The following is a 27,471-nucleotide window of genomic DNA, read 5'->3' as shown; positions in this document are numbered from 1 at the left end:
GAAAATTGAGATTTTGCATGGCCTATCAGAGGAAGGTAGAGGCCTAACATTGTTTGGACAGTTTGCCCATGGTCATGAACGCCCACAATAGAGTTTGTTCAAGAGACAATACAGCTTCAATCATGCTGCAATGAAGGGTTTGGAATCACTATCTCAGTGGGACTGCAGAGGAGCCTCATACCCCAACGGGGGTGGAGGGGAAGATTCTTTTCCCCAAAAAATGTCCTGGAACTATGTAAGACAGTTTGTTTCCAGGAGCCATTCACCCTTTCAGATGGTGGTCAATTTGATCACTCAGTTTAAACTATAGAAGATTGCATGTTGCAGTAGATCATGCTGTCAAAATGTGAGTTTACGCTGGAAAAGAACTGTGAACAAATGGCACTGAAGGGTTCCATGTTCATAGTTTCTCAGTAGCTTCCATATCAAATGTAGACTGTTTACATGTTTTTGGTGGTGTTTTTAACACTGCAAACCCTGCAAACTCAACCTGAAATATCACAGTCAAGCTGTGCTCTTTCCATCCAAGTATGATCACAAGTAGTAAAGATTTGGCAGGTCAAATGCTGCCTCTAGTTACACCCATGCAACTACACTGTCTCCATGTTGGCTGCAAGCGTGTAATGAATTCAGTGAGGGGGCAGAGGTCACTCTGTGTGTGGAACCTTCTCTTGGTGGAACTAAAAGGTAAAAAAGTCAGCAGAAAAAATACTCTATTTTCAGAGAAAAAGAATAAATTTTATAACTTGTAAAATATAGTTGATACCTGACAGCTAAACTATGTATCTGCCAACATAAAAAAAAACATTTAAAAAGGAAAAAAAAATGAGTCTCTCAACAAAGCTATATAATTGTTTTAAACCTGTGAAATTTACTAAAATTCCAAAAAAACAGTTACACATCTTCCAAGACTGCTTTAAAAAAAAAAATTATTAGTAAGTGTGATGGGGAAAAGACTCTTCCCTATGGCCCCATCTCAAGAAAGCAAGCCCTCTATAGGATACCAAGTAAGCACATGCTTAACTTTAATCAATGATACTTAAGCACATGTGAAAGTTAAGTGGGTGCATAAGTGCTGTTCAGAACAGAGATAGACTTAAGCATACTCTTATGTGTTTTCGGGAATCGGGATCGTAATCACTTTCCCTTCATCAAATTCAACAGGGGAGTTTGTATTTTATTTTCAGGATATCACTGTGTGTGCTGCAAAACTGATTGACAATTGTATATATAATCGCTTCAAGACTTTTTTTAAAAAAAGCACACAAAGAAATGATGAAAAATACCATTGTTTGAGATTTAAAACAGTGCTTGAAATATATACCTACAGTAGATGCCACGGTGTATATTTATTTAATCACTTAGTCACAGGGCTACATTTAACCGCTTTCTATCAGCTCCCTCTCCTGTCTGCTTTTTTCCATCTGTTCTTTTCTACTCCCTCCTACATTTTCAAATACTTTTCACTTTCTTCCTTTCAGGTGTTCCCTTTCCATTTTTATCTACTGCAGCCATTCCAGGTACAAAGCAGTTAAGTGAATGTACCACTGCTAATCAACTCAGTTTTATTATCCAGAGATTGTAGATGCAACCCTGCACTAGTAGAATTGATTGGTCACTCAGATCAAAGCATATAAATATTTAAAGTGGCACCATCTCATTCCAAAAGTGAAGCCTAAAGTGTTTGTTTACTCTGTACTAATTATTGTAGTTAAAGGAGACAGACTCAGAGCTACATTATTAATAAAATATTTAAAAATGAACTAAAAAGTCAGGAAATGCTAGTTGTCTGGTGGTAAGAGTGCCAAAGGATAGGATACTTTTTTAAAAACACCAGGATAAAAGAAAAATCTTCCCCCTTCCCACTCACCAAACTGAGTCAATATGCGGTAAAACAAATTGTATTAGTGGTTATTTCCACAGAGAGTTCAAATAGAGACATAAAAGTCATGGCATTTCAGATGTAGGGCATCAATTGTTTTTAGAAGGAATAGCTAATTTTACTAGTTTACATTCTTTAAGGTCACACGGGAGCACTGGGCAAAGCGGGAGGGAACAACCTCCAAGAGGCATTGTCCCCAAATTAAAAGAGGATAATATATTCATTTGACATCTATCTTGAAGGAAAATACTTAGCTTTAACAAGGGGTTGCACAGTTGCAATATACAACGGTCCTATTGCACTGAACATAATCAGAAGCACCGAGTATCCACAATGGCTGATCATTCGAAAACTTCCTGTCGAAGCTGGAGAGAGATTTAAAGGAATCATGCAATGTAAGTGTAAGCTACATACTACTTTTGTTACAAGTCCTCTCAGCACTCAAAATTCTTCTGGGTCAGAGGTTTCAATGTGATCTTAAAACTATGCTCTGTTTTCTCAAAAGCTTCCTATGCCCTTTGAGTGAACCAGTGGCAGTGCCAATTTAGGGATTGGGGCTGAACCCACATGGGTTATATGTAAGGGACTTGATCCAAAGCTTATTGAAGTCAGTCAATGGGAGTCCTACCACTTATTTCAGTAGGCTTTGGGTCAGTCCCAAATCAAGATGAGAGTCAGTAGCTTTGACCCAGTGATGCTTGATCTTAGGGGTGAAACTCGGAATGTGAACTTATGTGGATCAAAAGAGGGACTGAGACAAAAGGAAGCACAACTCCCTGGGAAATGAAACTTCTGAGTGCTACACTTTTTAGAATTCTGCATCACAATGCTGTACTGGCCCATAGGACACCAGAGCCTAAATTATAAAGCTTTATGAAAAGTTTTCTATGTCAGCAGAACCAGCAAGGGGGAGGGGGGAAAAATCCATATTTTTGTACCTTAACAAAAAAAAATAAAATACTTAGGCAGAAAGTCATCATTGCTGCAGACAGACACTTACAGAAAAAAAAAAGGGTAAATTTGTGAAGCTCTGCTTGTTGCTAGCACAGTCAGAGTTCATTTTGTAGCAGGTTTAAAATCCAATTTGGAATTCCACAGTCAGTGCCACTGGTGAAGTGTGTTTCTTACCAGGGTTTGAGTTTACAGTGTAAGGTAAATTCCAGGCTGGGGGGCCTCACCAAAGAAAGTGGGCACAACTCCACTGACTTAACTGGAGCTGCATCTGCTTATGCCAGCGTTGGATTTGACTCTGGATGTTTTAAACTCCTCTGGAATAAAACCTAGCCACATTTATAAAAAGATATTGAATGACAAAATGTTGTCTTCTTGGGAATCAAAAAGAAAAATGGGGGTGAGGGGAGGCCCGGGATGGACAACAACTACGTGGGTTTCCTAATTTAATGGGCCAACCCTAGAAAGGGATGCTGGGGAAAGAAGTTTCCTTTGAGTGGTTAACTACACTGGGGAGAATTAAATAGGCATTAAGAAGTCCTCAGGGAGGATGCTCATAGGGAAAATGCTGAATTTTGCTATACTGGTGGTAGACACAAGGTTGCCTACTGGTTAGTGTTTGGTATGTGTCCCTTTCTGTGCCCAATCCACACAAGCTGTGAATCAATTATAATATCCCTCTGTAGAGCCTGGCTCTTTAGCTGAAGCCATAAAAGACTTATGTTTTCAGCTCCTGCAGACTCTAGCTGAATCCCAAGTGTTGGCCAAGGTGGTGGTTTTACAGCTGGTCAGGAAACAATTTTCCCATCAAGCAAGAATTTGAGATTTCAAATCTCCCCCCCCCCCCCCATCTCAAATCAGAACAAAAAAAAGGTCAAAATTTCACATTTGCATCCAAAGAAAACTTTGGATTGAGTCAATCAAAACACTCCATTTGATTTTGACCTTTTTTATGTTTCCTCTTTTTTAAAAAAAAACACTATAAATTAACATTTTAAAAGAAAAAGGTCAATTTGAACTAAAAGCAGAACTGTTCATTTCAAAATGTCAAAAAGGGGGCTTTGACAGTTACAATCTCCCTCCACCCCAAAAAAATTCCAAATGGGAAATGTACTGAAATTGACTCTCTCCTACAAAGTTTTGAGAAAAAGGCATTTTCCTATTAAAAAGTCAAAACCAACATCCCACATAGAGAGCAACCTGTATAGTCTGCAGCACAACAGAATCAAATACTTGTGCCACATTTTTTTCTATTACTATCAAATTTCCTTAATTCTCATCCACCCTACACAAGTATGGTACATAAGTGAAAATACTCAATGAGTGATTATTTTCAAGGATTGCTTTTTCCCCCTCCAACACACCCCGTGTTCTCTACTCGTCAACCCCTGCCGTTTTGTCCAGATGGCCCAGCTCAGAACCTTGTAGAAAAGGAGGGGGTGTGCATAGCCAATTTCAACAGCTGATTTCCCTGTGCCTCAGCCCCTTTACAATTCTCCAGGTGGCCCAGCTCATCCTACATTTTAAACAGTACAGAAAAAAATATCACCAAATGACCAGTCATTGTAAGTATCATCACATTAGGCCACCTTGAAGAAAAAGCTAGCTTATTAAATGCAATGTGAACTTTACATTAAAATGCCTTTCTTCAGGATGGTCTGGTTTGACAGTCATTGGCACATCACACAATTTGTTGTTTTTGTTCAATATATTTGTAGCCATAAGGACACTGGATTTACTGCAGCTACAAAGAATATATTTATTTGGTGCATGTGTATGCTGTGGAGGTGGTGATGGGTTATCTATACTTTATCTCCTCTGCGCATGATTTTTCACCTCTCTTTTGTGTGATATTAACAATAAAATCTAAATTACAACACAGGAATACAACACACAAATTAAGAACTGTATTTTCCACTGAATGCATCCGATGAAGTGAGTTGTAGCTCATGAAAGCCTATGCTCAAATAAATTTGTTAGTCTTTAAGGTGCCACAAGTCCTCCTTTTCTTATTACCAGTAATGTAATCCTTTTTTTAAGTCCAAAATTGGAAATAAGTTGCATTGCATATTGCTAAATACAATTTTTCCACTGACAAAATATTCCAGATCTTATTATACCACCTACAGGTAAATACCAGGTAAAGACAAGGAAATACCTGAGGTCCACTAAGCCACTTAGTTATGCTTAAATGGGCTACTAATACTAGAAGTGCATTTGTTACTATTTTCAGGAGGTTTCTCAATGTCCCTTTTGCCAATTTCTAATCCAGTTCTCAACAAAGCTGCACATATAAAGTCATCCACTCTCTTTCCCTTAATCATAGACAGCTCACAAAAAAAAAAAAAAAAACACCTGTTACATAATTGTTTAATTAGTAAACTGTGCATCTGACCACACTTTCTCTTACACTGATTTGATACATCAATTTACATTTTATACAGAATGTTGAAAGTAGATTAGAGATTTGTAAGCAATTTATATGGCATTAGAAAATAGCCTACTGAGATAGATGCATTCTCATTGCCTGCGTAGATTACCTCCTGATCCTCCTTTAGAGATAGTGCTCCTACATAAGCAAATGCACCTTTTTTTTGTTTCCACCAAAGTTGGATAAAATCCAGAAGCAAACTTGCACCCACATTCCCACACTTGAATTATGTTTTCTATTTCATTGAATGCCCCAACACCTAAAGTTTTAGTAACTGACAAAGAAGGAATCTTAGAAGCATCTTACAGACAGACAGCGAATGCTACAAACAGAACCCTTTTTAAACAGGTAACCCTTTGTTGTAAGCAATTCTTTAGATACCAAATTTGTTGGTGCTCTTATGTGCAAAACTCCTATTGACTTCAATGGGAAATCCATGTACCCATGCAATTGGGCCATAAAGTACAATATATGCACAAGGTTTTCTATATATTTTTGCTTAATTTGTATTTAAAGAGTACTTCTCCTAGGCAAATAGTTTTATTTGTTCCATGGGAGATTGCTTGTTTTGTAATGATTTTTCAGAAAGTATACAGAATTATCAAAATTCAGCTAAATGATCCTATTTTGTTCCCTTCACATTTCTTTTCTATTGTTGCTGATTAATAAGTATTTTGTGTAAACATCCTTCTCCTCCTTCTACCTGAATCATTCTCTGATGTCTCAATACACTGTTTGTGACATCCCAATTGCCTCCTGGGGGTTGCATTGTGAAGTCACAAACAGTGAACTGTGGACATCAATGAATGACTCAGATAGGAGGTGACTGATAATGAGGCAAGTAATCTTATTCTCAGTAACCAAATCAGTTATGATTCAAAATGAAATACAAGGGGAAAAAGTATACTGATATTTTAATTATGCAACATATTTTCTGAAGTTTCTGTTTGTAGGACAATGGTCCTTTTAGTATACCATCCTCACTCATCATCTAATCTCTTCTTTGTGTCTGATTATACCTCTTTCAGACATTAGGTCCCCTTCAGCATGAAGCTTTCAACATTACTTTACAGTGCAGAATGCTGGGGAATGAGGAAGTATGTCATGTCCAAACTGTCTTCATTCCATACAACCTGCCTTAGAAAAATCCTCCATATCTTTTGGCCCAGAACAATCTCAAACCAAGATCTATTGACACAGTGCAGCCAAGAGGATATGAGCACCATCATTGCCAGGAGGCATTGGAGATGGATTGGCCATGTGCCTTGGATGGAAATGGAGTCCATCACCAAAGTAGCAATGCATATTCAGTAGGGGTTTGTCCCCTTTTCCTTAGAAGAAATACAACTATCTATTTCTAGCATTCTTGTGGTCAGACATCTTCCGATGTCCTTAACTAAAAATATCCCAAGCTGGTATAAAGTAGCATGTAGTGATTACCTACCAGAAGTTTAGTCATTACAGCACTCTAACCTGTGTTATCTTATAATAAGAACATAAGAATGGCCATACTGGATAAGACTAATGGTCCATCTAGACCAGTATCCTGTCTTCCGACAATGGCCAATACCAGGTGCTTCAGAGGAATTGAACAGAACAGGAAATCATCAAGTGATCCACCCCCTGTCATGCATTCCCAGCTTCTGGCAACCAGAGGCTAGGGACACACAGAGTTTGCATCCTTGAGCATCTTGGATGATAGCTATTGCTGGACCTATCCTTCAGGAATTTATATAATTCTCTTTTGAATCCTGTTATAATTTTGGCCTTCACAACATACCCTGGAAACGAATTCCACAGGTTGACTGTATGTTGTGTGAAGAAGTACTTCCTTTTGTTTGTTTTAAACCTGTTGCCTATTAATTTCATAGGATGATTGCTGCTTCTTGTGTTATGTGAAGGAGTAAATAACACTTCCTTATTCACTTGCTCCACACCATATATGATTTTATACTTCTTTATCATATATCCCCTTAGCCATCTCTTTTCCAAGCTGAATAGTCTCTATCTTTTTAATCTCTCCTCAAACAGAAGCTGCTCCATACCCTTAACCATTCTGGTTGCCCTTCTCTGTACTTTTTCCAATCCTAATATCTCTTTTTTGAGATGGAGTGACCAGAAATGCACGCAGTATTCAGGATGTGGCATATCATGGATTTATGCAGTGGCAATATGATATTTTCTGTCTTTTTATAATCCCTTTGCACATTCTATGAGGAATTTTTGACTGCTGCTGCTGCAGCACATTGAGCAGATGTCTTCAAGGAATTATCACAATGACTCCAAGATCTCTTTTTTGAGTGGCAAATTTTGATCCCATCATTTTGTAAGTATAGTTGGGATTATGTTTTCCAATGTGCATTACTTTGCATTTATCAACATTGAACTGCCATTTTGTTACCCAGTCACCCAGTTTTGTGAGATCCCTTTGTAGCTCTTCGCAGTCTGCCTGGGAGTTAACTATCTTGAGAAATTTGATATTGTCTGAAAATATTGCCACCTCACTGTTGCCTCTTTTTCCAGATCATTTATGAATATGTTGAATAGAACTGGGCCCAGTACAGATCCCTGCAGGACACCACTTTTTATGTCTCTCCATTCTGAAAAGTGACCATTTATTCCTACTCTTTGTTTCCAGTCTTCTAACCAGTTACTGATCTATATCAGGACCTTCCTTCTTATCCCATGGCTGCTTGGTTTGCTAAAGAACCTTGGGTGAGGGACCTTGTCAAAGGCTTTCTGAAAATTTAAGTACATTATATCCACTCGATCATCCTTGTCCACATGTTTTTTGACCACCTCAAAGAATTCCAGTAGATTGGTGAGGCATGTTTTCCCTTTACAAAAACCATGTTGATGTGTCTGATAATTCTGTTCTTTACTATAGTTTCAACTAGTTTGTCTGCTACAGAAATTAGGCTTATTGGGCTGTAATTGCCAGGATTGCCTCTGGAGACATTTTTAAAAATTGGTGCCACATTAGCTATCCTCTAGTCATTGGTACAGAAGCCGATTTAAATGATAGGTTGCATACCACAGTTAGTAGTTCTGAAATTTCTTATTTAAGTTCCTTCAGAACTCTTGGGTGAATACTGTCTGGTCACGGTGACTTATGACTGTTAAGGTTTTGGAACAAAAGGATAAATTTTTCTATTGACACCCCAGTCTGAGACAGTGGCTCAGATATGTCACCTACAAAGAATGGTAAAGGTTTCAGAATCTCCCTCACATCCTCTGCAGAGAAAACTGATGCAAAGAATTCATTTAGCTTAGCTGCAATGGCCTTATCTTCCTTGTGTGCTCCTTGAGCATCTTGATTGTCCAGTGACCCCACTGATTGTTTGGCAGCTTTCTGGCAGCTTTTTTAAAAAACAAAATCTGTTAGTTTTTGGCTAGTTACTCTTCAAATTATTTTTTGGCCTGCCTTATTATTCTTTTACACTTGAGTTGCCAGAGTTTATGCTCCTATTTTCTTCAGCAGAATTTTTAAAGGATGCCATTTTGCCTCTAAACATTTGTTTTAATTTTGATGTTTAGCCATGGTGGCACTTTTTTGGTCCTCTATGTTTTTTTTTAAAATTTGGGGTACACATTTAATTTGAGCCTCTATTATGGTGTTTTTAAAAAGTTGTCATGCAACTTGCAGGCATTTCCCTTTGGGGATTGCCTCTTAACTGCCGTTTAACTAGCCGTCTCATTTTTGTGTTGTTCCCTTTCTGAAGTTAAATGCTACTGTGGAGGACTTCTTTGGTGTTTTACTTCCATCAAGTTGTTAAATTTATTTATATTATGGTTGCTATTATGAAGCAGTTCAGCTATATTCACCTCTTGGACCAGATCCTGTGCTCTACTTAGAACTAAATCAAGAATTGCCTTTCATCTTGTGTTTTCCAGGATTAGCTGCTCCATGAAGCAGCCATTTATGGTGTCAAGATACTTTATCTCCCCCTTTATTATTGAGTTTTCTATTTTTATCTCCTCTCTAATCTCCCAGAGCATTTCATAGTCACTGTCAGCATCCTGATCAAGTAGTCGGTAGTATATTCCTACTGCTCTATTCTTATTATTCAAGCATGGCATTTCTATCCATAGAGATTCTATGGTACAGATTCATTCATTCAAGAGTTTTACTCTATTGACTCTATGCTTTCTTTTATTTATAGTGCCACTCTCCTACCAGCATTAACTACTCTGCCATTCTCATACCTTTTGTATTAACATGTCCTATTGATTATCATTATTCCACCAAGTTTCTGTGATGCCTATTATATCAATATTCTCATTTAATACCGGGCACTCAAGTTCACCCATCTTAGTATTTAGACTTCTACCATTTGTATACAAGCACTTATACAATGTCACTTTTTAGCTGTCCGCCATTATGTGATGTAATTGAATGGGACATTTCATTTGACCATTTCTCTTCAGTTCCTACCTGCACTTTATCAGCTTCCATCCTCTCCTCCCTAGAAGGGTATAGAGAATCCCCATTAATAGATCGTACCGTAAGGGATGTCTCATTCTGAACCGTGTGCTCCTCTGCAACAGTCAGCTTCCCCCACCCCTAGTTTTGAATCCTTCCTGTATAGGCTTCTACTTTCCAAAAAGGTTCCCCAGTTCCTAATGGACTTAAACCCCTCCTCCCTATACCTTCATCTCATCCATGCATTGAGATTCTGCAGTTCTGCCTGTCTAACCTGCCCTGCATGTGGAACTGGAAGCATTTCAGAGAATGCTACCATGAAGGTCCTAAACTTCACTCTCTTACTTAGAAGCCTAAATTTGTCCTCCATGACCTCGCTCCTTCCTTTCCCTATGTCACTGGTACCTACATGTACCACTACCACCGGCTACTCCCCAACACTCGAGAGACACAACCTTTGCAGCCGATAGGCAATTCACTATGCGGTTCTCCCAATCATCATAAACCCAGCTATCTATATTTCCAACAATAAAATTCTCCATTACTATTACCTTTCTTTTACTAATCACTAGTATTCCCTGCCTTGGAGAGGGATCCTCAGTGAGAGGGGATACCATGACATCATCTGGAAGGAGGGTCTCAGCTTCAGGATTGTTTCTCTTCTTCTACTGTAATTTTCTCCTTCCCCAAAGACTTTCTTCCTCCTCAATAGCACAGCAGCTGTCAGACTGGGCGTGGGACTGTGTCCCAGAAAGTCTCATCTATGTACCTCTCTGTCTCCCTCAGTTCCTGCAGTTCAGCCACTCTGATCTCCAAAGCCCGTACTCCGTCTCTGAGGGCCATCAGCCACTTTCACTGAATGCACATCACCAGGCCACAAGGCAGGAGTGTACATACTGCATTCAGTGCAATAAACTGGACAGTCCCCACTCTGCTGCTGGAATTCCGCCTACATTCTTTTTACTCCACCTTTTTTGTTGTTTTGGATTTGTTTTTGTTTGTTTGTTAGGGGGTGTTTGCCATAAATTCAGAGAATGTTAATAATCAGGTGTAGCTCTCACATTCCTGCTCTAAACTCCATCGCAAAACTCCTCTGTTAGCTACTCCTGTTTGCTAGCTCTAGGGTTATTCTTGGTTAGCTATTAATGCTAATGCTTTGGGGCCTCATACTTTAATTAGTTTAGCTAAACTATTGTCTTACAGAACTTGAGGCTTGTATGCTTATTGCATTTTTGCCTTTACTTACATCTATGCCTCACCTAGTAAATACCTATAGGCTACAAGCCCCCACTTGATGGGGTGATTGTTAAAAGGGTCTTATTAAGTCACCATAAGGAGGTTTCAGGGATTTGGTAGGCTGTGACTGAACGAGGCACAGGAGCTAGCAAACAGAGCTGTAAACAGGGGAGTTTGAGTGGGAGTTTGTAAGGGGAGTTTGTACTGTGGTGCTTGTTTGGGGTTTGCTTTTGCTGGGGGGTGGTCTTTTTGGTGTGGCTTGTGTTTCCCAGATTAACAGGACTTAGGTGGGAAGGCGATGACAGATATGGAGGCAGCTGTGGGAGTGACTCCTGTAGTGGAAGACACATTGAGGATGACTGGATGTGGAAGCTGTGGTATGTACATGATCCTGGAGGGGGGACCCGGTAAGAGTTTTTTCTGCATGAAATGTCGTCTGATAGAGCTGATGGAGGAAAAGATCCGAGGTTTGGAGATGCAGGTGGAAAGTCTGGTTGAGTTTAGGAAGGGGTTTGAGCAGATGATGGAGCAAAGATATGAGGTATCTGAAGGGAAAAGCTCAGACTCAGGGATGGAAGCAGGGCTGGGGAATTTTGAGGGGAGACTGGGTGAGGAAAGTGGTCAGTGGAAACATGTGACTCAAAGAACCAGGCAGAGAAAAAGATGGGCTAGTGAAGGAGAAATAGAGCTTAGGAACAGGTTAGCAGAGTTGGAAAATGAAGAAGGGGCTCAGCAGGTACCTGTTGAAGGTGGAAGAATAAGGAAGAAGAGAAGAGAGGCTAGCCCTATAGAAAAAGGGGAAGAGTCAAGGGAGACTACACCAAATATGAGCCCCAAGAGGATACAGGATGGGTTGAAGAAGATTATAAGGGAAAATAGGAATGGAAAGAACTTGCAGCCAGAGGGAACAGGGGAGAGACTGGAGAATAGCATCGTCACCAGGAAAAGGCAGGTCTATGTGATCGGGGACTCTTTATTGAGAAGAATAGACAGGCGTGTAACTAGAGCTGATCCAGAGAATAGAAGAGTGTGCTATCTTCCCGGTGCTAAGATACGGGATGTAGATCTGAGGTTGAAAAGGATCCTAAAGGGAGCGGGAAAGAATCCCCTAATTATCCTTCATGTGGGAACAAATGATACAGCTAAATTCTCACTGGGAAGTATTAAGGGAGACTATGCTAGGCTGGGGAAGACGCTTAAGGAAATTGAGGCTCAGGTGATCTTTAGCGGGATCCTTCCTGTTCCTAGAGAAGGGCAACAAAGGTGTGATAAGATTATGACTGTCAACAGATGGCTTAGGCAGTGGTGCTATAAGGAGGGCTTTGGGATGTATGGCCACTGGGAGGCATTCACGGACAGAGGACAGTTCTCTCGGGATGGACTTCATCTGAGTACGGAAGGAAATAGACTTCTAGGATCAAGGCTGGCACAACTGATAAAGAGAGCTTTAAACTAGGAATTAGGGGAAGATGGTTGGGAGATGTCCAGGTAATCTCCATGCCAGATTTTAGCATTGAGAGGGAAGAAGACGAAGTAAGAAAGGATACAGCCGTGGGTAGGAGAATGTATATAAGGAGCGAGGGCGGTATGGATACTAGTCTAATAGGTTATACTGGCTGTAGAATGACTGTGCCTAATAGGGTACAAAATGTGAGCGAGGCCAAACAGCAAAAATTAAGATGTTTGTACACCAATGCGAGGAGCCTAGGTAACAAAATGGAGGAACTGGAGCTACTGGTGCAGGAAGTGAAACCAGATATTATAGGGATAACAGAAACATGGTGGAATAGTAGTCATGACTGGACTACAGGTATTGAGGGGTATATGCTGTTTAGGAAAGACAGAAACAAAGGTAAAGGTGGTGGAGTAGCATTGTATATCAATGATGAGGTAGAATGTAAAGAAATAAGAAGCGATGCAATGGATAAGACAGAGTCCGTCTGGGCAAAAATTACATTGGGGAAGATAACTAGTAAAGCCTCTCCTACGATAGTGCTTGGGGTGTGCTATAGACCTCCGGGATCTAATTTGGATATGGATAGAGCCCTTTTTAATGTTTTTAATAAAGTAAATACTAATGGAAACTGCGTGATCATGGGAGACTAACTTTCCAGGTATAGACTGGAGGACGAGTGCTAGGAATAATAGGGTTCAGATTTTCCTAGATGCGATAGCTGATGGATTCCTTCATCAAGTAGTTGCTGAACCGACTAGAGGGGATGCCATTTTAGATTTAATTTTGGTGAGTAGCGAGGACCTCATAGAAGAAATGGTTGTAGAGGACAATCTTGGCTCAAGTGATCATGAGCTAATTCAGTTCAAACTAAATGGAAGGACTAAAAAAAAAAATAAATCTGCAACTAGGGTTTTTGATTTCAAAAGGGCTAACTTTCAAAAATTAAGGAAATTAGTTAGGGAAGTGGATTGGACTGAAGAACTTGTGGATCTAAAGGTAGAGGAGGCCTGGGATTACTTTAAATCAAAGCTGCAGAAGCTATCGGAAGCCTGTATCCCAAGAAAGGGGAAAAAATTCATAGGAAGGAGTTGTAGACCAAGCATCTTAGAGAGGTGATTAAGAAGAAGCAGAAAGCATACAGGGAGTGGAAGATGGGAGGGATCAGCAAGGAAAGCTACCTAATTGATGTCAGAACATGTAGGGATAAAGAGAGACAGGCTAAAAGTCGAGTAGAGTTGGACCTTGCAAAGGGAATTAAAACCAATAGTAAAAGGTTCTATAGCCATATAAATAAGAAGAAAACTAAAAAGGAAGAAGTGGGGCCGCTTAACACTGAGGATCGAGTGGAGGTTAAAGATAATCTAGGCATGGCCCAATATCTAAACAAATACTTTGCCTCAGTCTTTAATAAGGCTAAAGAGGATCTTGGGGATAATGGTAGCATGACAAATGGGAAGGAGGATATAGAGGTAGATATTACCATATCTGAGGTAGAAGCGAAACTGAAACAGCTTAATGGGACTAAATCGGGGGGCCCAGATAATCTTCATCCAAGAATATTAAAGGAATTGGCACCTGAAATTGCAAGCCCATTAGCAAGAATTTTTAATGAATCTGTAAACTCAGGAATAGTACCGAATGATTGTAGAATTGCTAATATAGTTCCTATTTTTAAGAAAGGAAAAAAAAAGTGATCCAGGTAACTACAGGCCAGTTAGTTTGACATCTGTAGTATGCAAGGTCCTGGAAAAAATTTTGAAGGAGAAATTAGGTAAGGACATTGAAGTCAATGGTAAATGGGATAAAATACAACATGGTTTTACAAAAGGTAGATCGTGCCAAACCAACCTAATCTCCTTTTTTGAAAAAGTAACAGATTTTTTAGATAAAGGAAATGCAGTGGATTTAATTTACCTAGATATCAGTAAGGCATTTGATACTGTGCCACATGGGGAATTATTAGTTAAATTGGAGAAGATGGGGATCAATATGAACATCAAAAGGTGGATAAGGAATTGGTTAAAGGGGAGACTGCAACGGGTCCTACTGAAAGGCGAACTGTCAGGTTGGAGGGAGGTTACCAGTGGAGTTCCTCAGGGATCGGTTTTGGGACCAATCTTTTTATTACTGACCTTGGCACAAAAAGTGTGCGTGTGCTAATAAACTTTGCAGATGATACAAAGCTGGGAGGTATTACCAATTCAGAGAAGGATCGGGATATTATACAGGAGGATCTGGATGACCTTGTAATCTGGAATAATAGTAATAGGATGAAATTTAATAGTGAGAAGTGTAAGGTTATGCATTTAGGGATTAATGACAAGAATTTTAGTTATAAGTTGGGGACGCATCAATTAGAAGTAACGGAAGAGGAGAAGGACCTTGGAGTATTGGTTGATCATAGGATGACTGAGCTGCCAATGTGATATGGCTGTGAAAAAAGCTAATGCGGTTTTGGGATGCATCAGGAGAGGCATTTCCAGTAGGGATAAGGAGGTTTTAGTACCATTATACAAGGCACTGGTGAGATCTCACCTAGAATACTGTGTGCAATTCTGGTCTCCCGTGTTTAAAAAGGATGAATTCAAACTGGAGCAGGTACAGAGAAGGGCTATTAGGATGATCCGAGGAATGGAAAACTTGCCTTATGAAAGGATACTTAAGGAGCTTGGCTTGTTTAGCCTAACTAAAAGAAGGTTGAGGGGAAATATGATTGCTCTCTATAAATATATCAGAGGGATAAATACAGGAGAGGGAGAGGAATTATTTCAGCTCAGCACCAATGTGGACACAAGAACAAATGGGTATAAACTAGCCACCAGGAAGTTTAGACTTGAAATCAGATGAAGGTTTTTAACCATCAGAGGAGTGAAGTTTTGGAATAGCCTTCCAAGGGAAGTAGTGGGGGCAAAAGATCTATCTAGTTTTAAGATTATACTCGATAAGTTTATGGAGGAGATGGTATGATGGGATAATGGGATTTTGGTAAGCAATTGATCTTTAAATATTCAGGGTAAATAGGACTAATCCCCTGAGATGGGATATTAGATGGATGGGATCTGAGTTACCCAGAAAAGAATTTTCTGTAGTATCTGGCTGGTGAATCTTGCCCATATGCTCAGGGTTTAGCTGATCGCCATATTTGGGGTCGGGAAGGAATTTTCCTCCAGAGCAGATTGGAGAGGCCCTGGAGGTTTTTCGCCTTCCTCTGTAGCATGGGGCATGGGTGACTTGAGGGAGGCTTCTCTGCTCCTTGAAGTCTTTAAACCATGATTTGAGGACTTCAATAGCTCAGCCATAGGTGAGGTTTTTCGTAGGAGTGGGTGGGTGAGATTCTGTGGCCTACGCTGTGCAGGAGGTCAGACTAGATGATCAGAATGGTCCCTTCTGACCTTAGTATCTATGAATCTATGAGGCCTAATGATGGTGTAAGGGCAGGATCGCCGGAACCTGTGTAGAAGTTGCGGGCCAGAGGTGCCAAAATAATGGCCCTGCCCTCTGCTCCTCCTCTTCCCCTTGTGGTCCTGCCCCCTGTTTATGCTGGAAACCAGAGCCAGGTCATGGTAAGAGTTTTCCAGTGAGCCCAGGCTGCTATGAGCCTTCACCTGCCATGGGCAGGGGGCTGGAGTGCCCATGAGCAGTACCCAGTCTGTGTCTCTACCCTCCATGAAGAAGGAGGGGGCTAAGGCCCACCTAGCCCCACCACCACAGGGAAGAGGCTGGTACCATTGGCAGGGACTGCGCTTTGTGGCAGGGGAGCTGATCACCTCCCCCACCAGAAAGTGAAGCCCTTGCCACAACTTCCTGAGGCTACTACACCCATGTTAAAAAGTGGGTAGGGTGTCCCTCTTGCTCCCCCAGTTCTCACAATCCTACATAGAGGTGTTCTAGTTCCTGATACACCTCTATAGAAACTGCAAGCCTCATGAACACAATGATTTTTTTTTTCTCTTCTGGTACTGTCCAAGTATGTGGTGGTGGTGGAAGAGTGTTTGTAACAACTGCTCTAGGTTGACACTGGGCCTCCCCATGAGACTTTTCAGGGACAACTTAATATCCCTTCTGCAACCTTCTGATTTTACAATACATACTACACAACACAATTAAAATAAAGTCAACTGCAATATTTTAAACAACAATTCATCCTTTTAACCCAATTTCCATCCAGGGAGGTATAACTAATATGTTATTACTTCCACACATTAACCTGGCAAGGGATTGTTCTGCCTCATCAATTTTGTTATCAGTTTTATCAAGTTTTCTTTTCATTAGCTGTTTTAGTTTTAATCAAGTGGGGTATATATACACAAAATGTTGGTAGGCTTCATATGGTTAGATCTTGATACTCTGGATCAGAGATGACTGTTTTATTTTCAGAAACAGGAACAGGGGGAATTGCCACATGGCCAGTTGATGTATATACCTTTGTGATCTCACACTCCAGCTGACCGTAAAAATGTCTCTTGCAGGTAGTTACCACACAATATTTACCATCTCCACCATAGGTCACCCTCTTTAAAAGAGCCTTTTGCTTAGTTAACCTGATTGGGCATAACAAATGGTTTTGTTGGTACCATTTTCTTCTAGCCAAAGGTGTTTCCACTTCAAACACATATCTTCAAATGTGCTGATGCCCCTGTTCTGAGCAACAGGCCATTTGCAATTTTTTTTACGTTTGGGTATCTTGGAGATTTATCATCAGAGGAGGTACATTGATGTATTCCTTGTAAACATTGCCTTCCAGGTGATCTACTGAGTGGACAGCTGCCAATTGGCTAGAAGCATCCTCACTTGGACTGAACACAGACTGCAAATGACACACACAAGGATTTTGTCACAATACATTTTTTAGTTGAATAATAAATTCATGATTAGGGTTCAGTGTCACATACCCCATATTTCTAATTACTCCTAGTGGCGATTTCTGACAAGAATTTAAACAAGTGTCTTTTCCTGGTCCATGTTTTTAAAAATAATTCCACTTATCCTTGATTAAATGTGGGACATTTCCCAATTCTAAAAGTTATACAGTGTTAGTGATAGTGTTCAACACATTTATGTTATGCAGAACAAGAAAATTGTACTATTTTGTACTCATTGCTAATAAGCACTAATCTTATCCACAAGGAGCACTGAAAAGAAAGAATCCATCTTAGTGTATTTACAATAATTAAATTCACCCAATATGTCAACTTGACAAATTTAGCACAACAGGAACGTGCAAAAATTAAACCTGATTGATTAAGACTCCTGGTATAGGTGTAGCTGCCTCCCGCTGGAATTATTAAATGGAGTAAAGACCTTTTCCCAGTTTATCAAAGATGACATGGTTATATCTACTAGCTTATAGCTAAGGGTTACACTTTTGCCCATTATGCCTTTTACAATTTAATAGGGCTTGCTAGAGGCTGGTTTCCTTGATCAAAGAACAACAGATAGAAAGTCCGACCTGCTTCAGCAAGTACAGAAAAAGAGAAAATCCTACACAGGCATTTGCAATCAGCAAAGTGGGCACACACAGCAAAGGGATGTTATGACTCCAGAATAGCCATGAGTCTTATTCCCAGTTCCCTGAGCTGAGGTTTATGTAAGCAATAATACGCAGAAGTGCATATATTACACTGCAATGGGACATTCTGAACATATTGTGAGCCATGAGGCTGGGGGAAAAAAAAAATCAAGTGCTTATCTCACCTCAAAAGTTGAAATGTCTAAAACCCACCACCAGAATTATTTTTTGATCAATCACAAGGAAAATTTGCCTTTCGATAGAATCACACACCTAAAAGCTACTCTGACATTCACATATTTATTTTTTATAAGATTTGTTCTATGTGAGATTTCATAAAGCTGGACAACACACTGTGTAAAATAAAATCTAAGAAAATACGATCTCAAAGTACTTTTCAACTGTTAATTATTGGGCCGTGGCTTTGTGATATCAGTGTTAATTCAGCCAAACACAGTGGATTTTAGTAACTGTACATGTCATAATACAACACCAAAAACCAAACTCAAGATTTATCAGAGTTGCGTACTTTCAACACTAATTTATAGTGCAGAATGCTGGGGAATGAGAAAGTAAGACATGTCCAAACTTTCTTCATTCCATATAACCGGCCTCAGAAAAATCCTCCATATCTTTTGGCCCAGAACAATCTCAAACCAAGACCTATTCACACAGTGCAGGCAAGAGGAGATGCTGGAGATGGATTGGTCATGTGCTTCTGATGGAAACTAATTCCGTCACCAGAGTAGCAATAAAATAAATAGACATCTGAAAGCAAGTGAAAACGAGGCTGCTCAAAAACAACATGGTGAAGAGCTGTGGAAGTTGAGCTGAAAAACCTGGGCCACCACTGAAAGACTTGCCAGAAACCAACAGGAGTGGAGGAACTTTGTCGCTGCCCTAAATGCCAGAGGTGTAATGGGAACATGATGGTGGGGGAGGGGAACTTTAAGAAATACGTTCATGGTTATGATGCACAGCTATGGGATATAGCTCTTCTCTCTCAGATATAAGGTCTCTAGGAGACCAGGAATAATGGGGGAAATGATAAGATGTTCCAAGTTCAAAATAGAATTCAGAGGAAATTGTGAAAACTTCTCCATGCAACAATCAGAACTCCATTATACGTACCATTCTGTATGTTAACCCCCCAGAGCCCTATATCCTAACATCTAATGTTCAGTGCTTCTTTATCCATAAAAAACCCAACATTATTAGCAACTTAAGAAAATTTTCCAGAGATTTGTACAGTTTTGTGGATCTGAATAAGCAAAGTACCTTTGTTCTTATATCTCTTCTTCCACAAAAGGAAAAATCTAATCTTGGGTGAGAATTGTTTTTGTGAAACCTGTGCATTTTCTCCTTTCATAAAACAGGTTTTTTGTTTTACCATAACAAAAAAATTGCTCTCTGAATCCTTATGAAAATGTCACTTTTTGCATGCGAGTGCTAGAAGCAGAAATTTATAGTTCTGCTCAGCTCCAGCAGATGCAAGTAATGTGAGCAGGCTAAAATACAGTGCATTTGTTGCTATAACAAAACAGGATAAGAACAAAACCAACACACTTTTCAATTAATCAAAATTAACAGTCAATTTTGCCTGTGGTGCAAATAACTTCTTTCAGTTCTACAATTGAAAAGATTTAGAGTTAGGGGCCACATTTTTAATCTGATGCCACCATTTTTTCTGTATGCAAACCACAGATGTAAATAATTTTTGGGTACAATTTTGCATCCACAGCTTAGGGCACATAGATAACCTAATTTACAGGTACAATCAGTGACTCAGACATCAAAACGACTTAAACTGCAGGTACAAAATTGCGCATGGAATTATTTCCACCTTCCAATTTGTAACTGCAGAATTAGAGGCCCTGTTTACTGTAGCTTTTGAATTTGACCCAAAAAGTCAACTATGGACACATACAATTCCAGATGATGGCAAAAGATTTACTGCTTTCTGTGAAATAAAAAGGTGTGTGTGCAGAATTTCAAAAAGACTGGAAGATTAATCTAGCTGAGCATCCAAAAGTTCTAATGCTTGTCTGAAATACAATTAAATATCTGTGTTTTAGGTAGACCAGAATTCCCATGAGAATAGAATCATTCACAAAATTTTCAATACTTTCTAGTTCCAGGCAGTTCAGAAATATCCCCTTTCATTGTATTGCAAGAATTTCTTTTGTTTTATCCACGAACAAAAGTGGGGAGAAAGCAAAAAAATAAAAGGCTAAGTAGACAGACCTTACATCAAAGTAATGCAAACATGATAAACCTGGATGACTGCTGGTTCAATACGACTGAAGAATGTTATAATAAGAGGTGAGAAATGCATAGACATTTGGCTAATTTTCATCCCATTTTGTTCCTTAAAATTCTGGGTGTATGCTGCAAACAACCACTAGCCAGATGATGTAGTTGTGAGATGAGTGGTTAAATTCTGCAGTGATTTAGTGGGGATAATGGCTGCATTACAAAAGTCAAAGTGCAAGTTGACTTTTACAGCTCCAGGTGGTAGTTAGCCCCTCGGTCAAGAAAGCATCTTGGGATGTTAACATCATTACTAATTATTCTCCATCCTCAAGCATACATTTTCAAGGAAGATTACTGAGAAAATAGGGCTGTAGAAAATACAACATCCCTGGGATTCCACGGATTTGCTGGATTCCTATCCATCTGGTTTCTGAGCTGAGCAGGAATTGTGATTGTGTGTGAGAGACATTTGAGAATCTTCTCCTAGTGATGGGTCAGGGTAAGGGGCTCAGTTCATGATGATTCTATCAGATCAGATACCACTGACTGCAGTGTTTTATCAGTGACGGTCCTATCCATGCATCCATGGTTTCGACACCACACATCACTGTAGAATCTCTTCCTAGATAAATTAAATCTGCAGGGCCAGGTCCCCAGTGCACTTCATAAAGTCCATAAAGTCAATGAAAAGAAACTGGTTTTGGCTGGATCCTTATGGATGGGATGCTAGTCAGAAAGGGGAACATTGATAGGAGCAGGCTGATGCTGTATTTACACCAATTACCAGGGGTGTATGTCCATCTGCCAAAACGAGTCACCATTTAGGCTCCCCGGATCCATAGTAACACTCAGTGTTTCAGCTAGCAGCAATAGCTTGTAATGCCTTTTATCCTTTCTCACTGGCCGGGGGTGATGGCTACTTCTCTTGCACTTGAACTTAATGACAGTCCTCTTTTACATGTCTAGGTGACTGCAATGCACTTTGATTAGGGCTACTATCGATATCCTCACAGAAACTTCAGAAGGAAGCATAGTTGAGCTAGATGTGCTAAGAACACGTACTTTTCCATACACACTTCTGGGTGCTATCTGGATGGAGAGGGGGCATCGCTACAATGAATGCAGTTTTCATGGGCTGATTCTCATCCTGAACTCCATCACAGAAATTATGATTGGCTAGAACATTCACAACACCAGTTTCAAGGCTTTTTACAGCCACCAGCATGGTGTTCTCAAAAAAGACTCCTGCCTTTGGAATTTATTTTTCATGGTAGTCTGCCAAACTGGGTTTGACAGGATTTAGGAAGGCTCATTAAATTGGTTGATTGACTTAGTTTAGAGTCTGACTTAGTTTACAGTCTGCTTCCCCTAGGTTTTATTTTGTTTGGTTAGTTACATTTTGGTGGTTAATTTGAAATGGGGATTTTCTTAAAAATGAGTTTATGTCTGTAAAAAAATGAGGGCAATAAAGCCTGAGAGGTAAAAATTGAGAAGATTAATTTGTTCATATTTGTAAAGAGCTTCTCAGGCTTATGCACAGATTTTCAGAGGAGCTTTGTTCCCACTTTGGCACCTAAACAAGTGGCCTGATTTTCAGAAGTGCTCAGCATCTGCATTTGTGGCCAGATTTTCAGAACTGCTCAGCTCCCATTTTTCTCTGAAAATCTAGCCACAAATGAGCTATATAAATACCAAATACAGCAATGGCTGATAAAAAGGCAAAATTTGCTGACAGATACTACAGTTTTCCTATTCTAATTATAGTGAAAATCTGTGGGGGAACTTTTGGCAGATGCTACAGTTTTAACTATGATCACTATATCATCTTTGTTAAAATTTTCTTCACTGTTTGCAGGTGACATTCACAGGAGTTGTGTTTTTAGTTTTTATGCCACCTTCTGTTGACATTGTGTATGTTCCTCCCCTCCCCCCCATTATTATTATTTTTGTAATGGATGCAATGTGATAAATGCTACAAAAACAATGAAACAAAACTAAGAAATAAATTTTGTTTTTTTCGTGTTCTTGTTGATCATTTCCTATTGTCTCCTATTCTAAGAAATAGAAACAAAGAGGTAAAACAGAACAGATGAGGCTGATGGCTTAAGGGTGGCTGTAATTTCACAGAAGACAGTCATTAAGTCAGAAGCGATACTCTATATTGGATCCTTAAAAGGGGAAGAACGTCAGTAAACATTTCTGAGAAACGCTATATGTTTCCAGTTTCCAGCTATGGGAAAGGAGATGAGTTAACACTTCTAGATTGGAGTTTAGAAAGGTGATCCTGAGACAGACATAAGGGAGTGACCATAATGATGAAGACTAATGAATATGAATGCATGAACAGGGCTTCATTTCTGCTTCATGATCTATGCAGGTACACTGCTGCCAAACAACTACAGTGGGGCATCACACAGGCTCAGCCCATTTGTATCACAGCACAGGATTGAGTTTTGCATAAAGATGGTCAAGAACATCAACTACAGCATGGGTGATAATTCAGAGCACAATCAATGTTTTACAAATACTCTACTCCTTTATTTTACATCCAGTCAGTACTCTGAAAGCTTTGATTCCTGACTTGAAGAAAATACAAAGAGAAATCATCCTGAAATCCCTCTAGGAAGTCAGGTGTGAACAGAGTTCACTTTTTTGATTAGTATTCCTACATTTTTTGGATAATTCCATAAATCCTACAAGAAACTCCTTATACATACAATCACGTTTATTTCCACTTAAGAACACACTTCGCTGCTGCTTACAACCCCTCTCAAGGCACAGAACTGTTATTCCAAGATCTTTTTATAGGCTTTGAATTTTTTTCAAAACGTAAAACAAAATCAAAAAGTCTCCATCTTATGCAGCTCTAAAAAAATATTTATTTATTTTTTTTAAAAACGTGTACCGGCTTCAAACGTAGAGTTATTGATCACAAATGTTCAAAAAATAAAACTCTTTAGGGATGCCAACATTTCCAACTGGACTCTTTTCCTGTTGTAAAGTGCTAAGAAGTTGATAGTACACATTGGAGCAGCTCCTAAGAAAGCATCAGAGAAGTGATGTGCGGAAGAAAAACACCAATTCTGAAATTCTCATCAGCATAGCACTAGCAGTCAAGTGTCTGAGGAATTAGGACTTCAGGATGGCCAGCCTGGGAGTTTTCAATGTACTGTTTTGTGTTATAAACTCTAAGAAATAGCTGAAATGATCTAAGCTGTTCTAAACTGACAGAAAGTGTAACATGCAAGCTGTTAGTAGGAGCATATGGAGGAGCAGAACAACAGTGGGAAATTATGCAGTGCATTCTGAGGACTAAAGATCTATGTTTCAGGCTGGATACAGAAAGACAATATCCAGAAGAACCATTTTAGCAAAGTCACCAAGACAATCATCTCAGTTGCCTCAATGCAGGCTCACAGGGAGTATTACTAATACATACTTTGTTACCCTGCCTTGCATTAGCCACTTATAGTAACTGCTTCAATGACTAACCTAGCCAGATAACTTTCCATTTGTTGATTCTGTTCAACTGGACTAGACTCCCACCTCGTTTTTCCATATTGCTAGCATATTTGCCCCGTCTGATAGATCTTTCACATATGGAAAAAGAAAAGTGGACTTTATATTGTCACATACAGCACCATGCTTTTCACCTCCATCTTCACTCAAGCGCTCTTTACCCTTTATTGAAAGCCCCCCTCCCAGTAAATTTGAACCTGTTCCAATACTATCAAAACTCACTTTGCAGATCAATATTTCCTGGAGTACACAACTAGATATTTTCTGAAACCCACATAAATCATACCCACTGATTCCCCAATAGACTACCATGTCAGCAACTTGTTCAGAGAACTCAAGCAAATTTGCAACTCATGACCTTCCTTTAGGGAATCTATGCTGACAGTCTTCTACCAAGTTGCACATTTCTTAAAGTTACCTAGCCCTGTTCTTTTCTCTCAGTGAGGCTTCTCTCATCTTTCTAGCAGCTGATTATCTTATTGTTCCCATTATCTTATCTTAAATATTGGGCTTGCTAAGAAAGTAACATTCTAGCAAATTTCCTAGCAAGTTCTGGGATATCATTTGGCCAGCCTGGTTCTTCACATTTCTAATATCATTCTTACGGCATCTGCTCTTATTTATCAAGCCACATTAGCATTTCCCTCCAGGAAATTTTACCCAGGCAACAAAAGGTGACCTTCAAGTTTCTTATAATAAGCAACAAGATCAAACTGTTCATTCTGATTCTCCTGCTCATCTGTAGCAATCTTCCCACCTGTATCTTAGCTCTGTTGAGTCTTTGCGCGGGCATTTGCGCTATAAGGAATGAAAGAACTGAATGTTGTTGATTGCTGGATTTTCTCTGATCTTACTTGAAGAGCTTTAGGTTTCTTTAAAAATTGTTTCCATTCCTTATTCTTTCTTCCTGATTTCCCCCCGCCCCCCTCCATTGCATATACTGAAGAAGATAATATCTTGTCTTCTTCACTACCATTTCTTAATTCATTTACTTTGTTAAACCTAAACTGGCACACACAGCCTTTGTACATGAAATCATTTTTTCTCAGAGTACTCTCTGATCATTGTCAATCCTCTGTCCTTCACACTGGGTACTTCATTCAACATTAGTAAACAAGTTCCTTTCTAGATGCAGAATAGACACTGAAAGTTTGTTCACTTGTTTTCAGATGAATGTCAAGCTGAGGGGGAAAAAAACGAGTAAAAAAAAAGTGTATGAGGTATTTACAAATTCCTCGAGACATTTTGGTAATACTGTAAAATAGCCCAATTATTGCTAATTCCTTTGGTATTCACTGTAATAATAATGATGAACTCATTTAGCATTAATATGGATTGTCATAAGTACTTCTGGGTGAGTTCTACTATAATTCAGCAATAATTAATTGCATGCATCATCATTAATTTTAAAACGTCACCCAATTTTTTAATTGTACGGAGTTCATCTCAGCTTTTGGGACTCAGTGAATGGAGAATTTGTTTGTAGAGATGCTCCCTCAAGGTCTGCTACAAAGTCTGTTGAAGTCAATGAGGAGACTCCAGTGAATTTAAAAGGGCTTGAGATCAGGTCCTTAGTTAGCCGATTAAAAATATGAAAATAAATATGGAAGGTGGTAATTTTAAAAAAGAAAAAGTAAACAAACATAACTAAGAACGTTATGGCAAATTTCTGAAACTTTGCTTTCATGTGGCCACATTAAATGATGCCAGAATAGGTTTTTAGGCATTTTCTGTGATCAGAAGGAGTAAAAGTGAAACTCTGAATAAATATAACAGGCCTAATGGATACTGATTCTTTCGGAGATAAAAATCTTAGAAACACAATACTCTACTGCATGTTACAGGAATAATTCTCAGTTCATTTTCAAGCCCGCTCATAAACGTTCCACACCATCCTCTTATCCACTGCCTTTATCAAGAGAGAAAGCATCTTTCTGTAATTCCCTCTGCTTTGTTTAGGCTGACAATTGTTGGAACAGGTTTCAGGCACTAATTCAGAGGGTATTGTTTATCTCCTTGCCAAGCATCAGTCTGAACTTCCCCACCACTCAACTTGCTGATTTTCAGTGGGACAATAAACTGTCAGCTCAACACACTCTGTTTCATCCTCAACTATAAAACCTCCCAAACGGCAGAAATTTGCACATGTAGGCTGCTTCTAGAGCATTTACTGGCTCTGTGCATCTGACCTTCTCTCTTCAACAACTAATCCTCAGCAATAGTTTGCCGCGCAGCTGAATGAGAGGGAGGCATGCTGCCGATCATGACTATGCCTGCTCCAACTTTTTGTTAGGAACGGGTTCTGATCCTTTTAATCCTCTTCGCCCAAAGAGACGCCCCACCTCAAAGCATCGCGACCCGGCAACATTGGCGCAATGACGGGATGGTTTCCATCTGCCTGCGGAGAGGCACCGAGGGCTAGGGAAACAAACAACTTGAGCGCACTCAGGAGTCGAATCAGGGGGACTCAAGGGCTGGCTAGAGCGACGGTATTGGCCACTTACCGCTGCTGGGGGAAGGACCTTCGCTCTGCCCCCGGCTCTCAGTCTCCCATCCTCCCGGCCGCAGCCGGCGCTCAGCCCGCGGGGCGCAAGCCAATCGCGGGGTTCTCGTCCAGCAGTCCCGAGGGAGCCCTCCGGATCGCCCGGCCTCCGCGGCGCTCAGGGCTGGGGACGCGATCCGGCGACGGGCATCCTCGGCGAGCCTCCCCCGCCCAGCACTTTGCTGCTGGGGCTCCGGGCCGGCTCTGCTCGCCCCTGCTCTCGGGGTGGTTATATGGGGAGAGCGGGGAAGCACCTCCTCTGGCCGGTGTTCTGCTGTGCAGCGATTTCTCCTCCAATGTGTTCGCTCTTCCCCCTCGCTCTCCGCCTCTGACTGGCTGGGTCCTCCCGGCGAGCTGAGTGTGTGTGTGTGTGTGTGTGTGTCCCCCCCCCCCCCCCCCAGCGCCTCCTCCCTGCCTCTTGCTGAAGAGGGTCATTTAGCATGTCCCTGGGCGTAAAGCAGCCTTTGCCCGGGGACGGGGTTTTTAAAACCATATATTGCACTCTGCAGGGATGGGGTTGGCTTCCTCTCTCCTGAGCGCGCAGGGCTTCCTCCTCCTCCTCCTCTTTGTCTCTGAATTTGAATTTACATGGAACAGGTTTATTCTGCTAGCTGGCTTCTGCAAAGTGTTGGCTGGCCCCGCATCTTGTTGCTCCTTCTCTTTCCTGGCAGCCGCAAAACTAATTAGAGCTCCGAACAAGCTGATCAGCTGGGGGTGGTTTTTAATCAGAACACTTCTCTTCCCCCCCCCCACCCCCATTTATTATTATTATTTTTAATTGGTTGTGTTTTATATGGTGATGGCTCTAGTTTCTCTCCTGGTTCCCTGAGCCCCAGGCATGCAACGTGCAGGGTCCAAGTCCAGTAGAGAAGGTGATCCTCGCAACAGTCCTCCTCCCCTAGCCAAAGAGAGAGCAGGTTTAGCCTTAAGACACCAGACTTCCTGAATTTCTAGATCACCGTGGCTATAATTGGAAAAATAACACAGGCAGTAAATTTATAGGCTGGCAGCTTTAGTGCCATTGTTCTGGCAGTCCTCCCTATCCCTTCCTTCTCTCCGATTCATTCTCTAATTCCCTTGATTCATCTGATTTTAATTGAATACTAGTTAAATAAATTATGGTCCCTCACTTACCCCCATGTATTTCTCCATGTGGGTCTCTGTTGTGTCTGTGTTTAACTACAATGTGCTCCGCTTTAATGCTTTACATTAATATGTGAAACTGCAGGACTCTCACTCAAGTCCAACTCTCCACCCCCTTTTTAAAAC

At 40.3% G+C, this 27,471-nt stretch overlaps 1 protein-coding gene across 2 annotated transcripts in view; it reads right to left on the bottom strand.

Moving 5' to 3' along the window:
* Nucleotides 1-27,132, bottom strand: part of CNTN5 (contactin 5) — a 1,042,858-nt gene extending 1,015,726 nt beyond the window's left edge. Inside the window, exon 1 of one of the 2 annotated variants that reach the window (XM_038372749.2) lies at nucleotides 26,165-27,132. The gene's annotated coding sequence lies outside the window, so the exon portion shown is untranslated. The remainder of the gene's footprint in view (nucleotides 1-26,164) is intronic. The other variant, XM_038372738.2, reaches the window with a different exon arrangement.
* Between the last annotated feature and the right edge of the window lie 339 nt (nucleotides 27,133-27,471).

This window comes from Dermochelys coriacea, chromosome 1 (assembly GCF_009764565.3).
Source record: "Dermochelys coriacea isolate rDerCor1 chromosome 1, rDerCor1.pri.v4, whole genome shotgun sequence".
Taxonomy (NCBI): domain Eukaryota; kingdom Metazoa; phylum Chordata; order Testudines; family Dermochelyidae; genus Dermochelys; species Dermochelys coriacea.
Note: the sequence above shows the minus strand (reverse complement) of the source record. Positions and strands in the feature narration are given on the sequence as shown.